The sequence below is a fragment of the Anopheles merus genome, unplaced genomic scaffold, assembly GCF_017562075.2.
Source record: "Anopheles merus strain MAF unplaced genomic scaffold, AmerM5.1 LNR4000015, whole genome shotgun sequence".
Classification (NCBI taxonomy): domain Eukaryota; kingdom Metazoa; phylum Arthropoda; class Insecta; order Diptera; family Culicidae; genus Anopheles; species Anopheles merus.
The window spans coordinates 1-3901 of NW_024427595.1; the positions used below are offsets into that span (position 1 = coordinate 1).

Below are 3901 nucleotides of genomic sequence, written 5' to 3' on the forward strand. Positions count from 1 at the left end.
GGGTACGCTGCTCTACACTGACCAGGGATCTCCGCGCAGTCCTTCTGGAAGCGAATTGGGTCCGACCGAGCTCTGGTGCTGCTGGAAGGGTGATGGATCTAACGAGAGGGGTATACCGCTGTCTTCTCCGAAGACGCGCGAATCCTTCGTTCGGCGATGATGCATCATGCATTGAGGCACCTCCGGACCCGTCTTGAACACGGACCAAGAATCTATCTTGCGCGCAAGCCAATGGTCGGTGGCCACGTCCGCGTGTGTCCCGGTTCGATACACCCAAAGGCGAAGACACTCGAGTTGCGGGATTACGGTTCGGCACTGGCGCAAGCCTTCGTCGACCCCTCCATCCCAGGTGTCCCGATACGGCGTGTGCTTGCACACCCAGCGGGCATCCCCGGAGTGCGCAGGATGCGACCCGAAAGATGGTGAACTATGCCTGATCAGGTTGAAGTCAGGGGAAACCCTGATGGAGGACCGAAGCAATTCTGACGTGCAATCGATGTCAGAGTTGGGCATAGGGCGAAGACCAATCGAACCATCTAGTAGCTGGTTCCCTCCGAAGTTTCCCTCAGGATAGCTGGTGCACGTAGCGTTTCGAACCTTATTCTTATCTGGTAAGCGAATGATTAGAGGCCTTAGGTTCGAAATGATCTTAACCTATTCTCAAACTATAAATGGGTACGGTACTGGGTGGCATTCTTTACTGATCGCCACCTTTCTACACCGACGATCGGACGGGGTGCCCCTTAAGTGGTGGCGATCCCGGCTAGATATCGGTGTGCCTAGTGGGCCAAGTTTTGGTAAGCAGAACTGGCTGTGGGATGAACCAAACGCAATGTTACGGCTCGGCGCCCAATAACGACGCACCCTAGATACCATGAAAGGTGTTGATTGCTAAAGACAGCAGGACGGTGGACATGGAAGTCGTCATCCGCTAAGGAGTGTGTAACAACTCACCTGCCGAAGCAATTAGCCCTTAAAATGGATGGCGCTCAAGTCGTTTGGCCTATACATTGCCGCTGGCGGTATGGCGCATCGGGGGCTTAACCACCCTGCGATGAGACCCCAGTGAGTAGGAGGGTACGGTGGTGCGCGTCGAAGTGTTTGGCGCAAGCCGGCATGGAGCCGCCACTGGCACAGATCTTGGTGTAGTAGCAAATATTCGAACGAGCTCTTGGCTGACTGGTGGAGAAGGGTTTCGTGTCAACAGCAGTTGAACACGAGTAGCCAATCCTAAGCCGCATGGGAATCCAGTCGTAACCCATCAGTCGGCGAAAGGGAATCCGGTTACCATTCCGGAGCCTGTGAGTACCCGTTTGCGCCAGCCTAGTAGGGTTTAGCTCGTCCGCACCCGAACGGTTAGTGTGTAGCTTCATGGCAACATGAATCCTTTTCTTCGAGAAGCCAACGAGAGGCATCGGAAGAGTTTTTCTTTTCTGTTTTACAGCCACACCGACCCTGGAAGTCACTCACAGAGAGATATGGTTGGACCGGTCTGGTAGAGCACGGCCGCCGCAACTGCCGTGTCGATGCACTCTTCTTGGACCATAAAATCGAAGACTGGGGCACACTTTCTATGGTAATAACGCACTCTCAACAGATTGTACCGAATCCGCAGCAGGTCTCCAAGGTGCAGAGTCTCTAGTCGATAGATCAATGTAGGTAGGGAAGTCGGCAAACTGGATCCGTAACTTCGGGACAAGGATTGGCTCTGAAGGCTGGGTGCGACCAGCCGGGACCGGTGCTCCACCTGCCGCAGGTAGGCTGGCCCGTACCCGCGGTCGCACAGCAAACAGCCAATTCAGAACTGGCACGCTGAGGGAATCCGACTGTCTAATTAAAACAAGCATTGTGATGGCCCCGGGTGGGTGTTGACACAATGTGATTTCTGCCCAGGCTCTGAATGTCAACGTGAAGAAATTCAAGCAAGCGCGGGTAACGGCGGGAGTAACTATGACTCTCTTAAGTAGCCAAATGCTCGTCATCTAATTAGTGACGCGCATGAATGGATTAACGAGATTCCCTCTGTCCCTATCTACTATCTAGCGAAACCACAGCCAAGGGAACGGGCTTGGATGCACTAGCGGGGAAAGAAGACCCTGTTGAGCTTGACTCTAGTCTGGCATTGTAAGGCGATATAGGAGGTGCAGCATGGTGGGAGGGCTTCCTCGTGGAGCTCGCCTCTGAGATACCACCACTCTTACTGTTGCCTTACTTACATGATTGGGTGGAACAAGCGCGGGCCCCAGGTCCGGATCGTGCGCGCACCTCCTCCGGGGGGCTGTGGCGGGCGGTTCGCCTGCGCGCGCCCAATGCGCCGTGTTTCTCGCTCAGCGTCCAGTGTGTCGCTGGGTGGTGCCGCCGGGGAGACGCATCGTAGCATCGTCGTGTGTAGCGTGTTACCCGCTTGTCCGACCGTGAGCCGTGGCCCGCAAGGGTACAAGCTTGCGTACGTCGTGCATTCGTGGTGCACTGCTTCTGCGCGGTCGATCGTTATGATGTCACGTTTGCCCCCGGTTCCGCGCGCCCCCTCTCGAAGACTCCTGGACAGGTCCTTTCGGTCCACGTCATGGACAGTGCCAGGTGCGGAGTTTGACTGGGGCGGTACATCTCCAAACGATAACGGAGGTGTCCAAAGGTCAGCTCAGTGTGGACAGAAACCACACGCTGAGCATAAGGACAAAAGCTGGCTGATCCAACGTTCAGTAACTTCGGGACGCGAAAGCTTGGCCTTACGATCCTTTTGGTTATAAAACGAGTTTTTAGCAAGAGGTGTCAGAAAAGTTACCACAGGGATAACTGGCTTGTGGCCGCCAAGCGTTCATAGCGACGTGGCTTTTTGATCCTTCGATGTCGGCTCTTCCTATCATTGTGAAGCAAAATTCACAAGCGTAGGATTGTTCACCCTTTCAAGGGAACGTGAGCTGGGTTTAGACCGTCTGAGACAGTTAGTTTTACCCTACTGGTGTGTGCTTATAGTCGCTATCTTAACGAATTCCTGTGCAGTACGAGAGGAACCACAGGTACGGACCACTGGCTCAATACTAGTCCGACCGGACTTTGGTATGACGCTACGTCCGCGGATTATGCCTGAACGCCTCTAAGGTCGTAGCCAATCCGAGCTGATAGCGCTTCTCAAACCCATTAGGTGTTCGGAAGCTAGCGGGCCTAACAACCCTCTGAGATCCGTTGGAGTCTGCCTTCGCAGCCCGGCGTCTCATCCCGCTATACCTAGGCCGCAATGAGTGGAGTTCGCTGCACGTGTTAGTACCGTAACTGGGAACGCCGTTGGCTTGAGCTCTGCCCAACGTGGATATACCTATTTCGACACCTATCACCGCCCGCAAACGACGGGACTTCAGGCTGGGAGCTGCGAGTTGTAGAGATGCGTTCGCATCGATCCTCTCAGGCGACCCATGCTTGTGGTTTGTCCGTGTGCCCCTTCCTCGATGTGCGCAAGCGCGTCTTGGTCTGGGGACCACGTCGACACAGGGATACTTTTGTGAGAGCAAGAGTGTACTTGGTTGAGTGTAGCAAGGGATTGCGTGCCCTTCCTCCTGGCGTATTTAACCATCTTGGTCTGGGGACCGTGGTACCGTGCTCTGGTGAAGCTTGGTGCGTGCTCCTTCCTTGTCAGACGAGTGACTTGACTTGGTCTGGAGACCGTTCCTTTACACTAGTGGACAGAGTGGCTCCTTCTCCGTGTCAGACGAGTGACTTGACATGGTATGGAGCGGGACACGTAACACTGGTGAGCTTGTCAGCGTGCCTCCTTCTCGACTTGATTGTCTTGATGTGAGGACCGTGCGACCCACACCAGTACAGTCATACGGACTACCCATACCCTAGCGTTGAAGCTTGGCTACCTTCATCGTCAAGGGAGTGGGTTGGTCACTGGTGAAGC

The 3901-nt window shown here is 54.8% G+C and overlaps 1 pseudogene; it reads left to right on the forward strand.

Moving 5' to 3' along the window:
* LOC121600986 lies at positions 1-3428 on the forward strand (annotated as a pseudogene; the record flags this gene model as incomplete).
* Between the last annotated feature and the right edge of the window lie 473 nt (positions 3429-3901).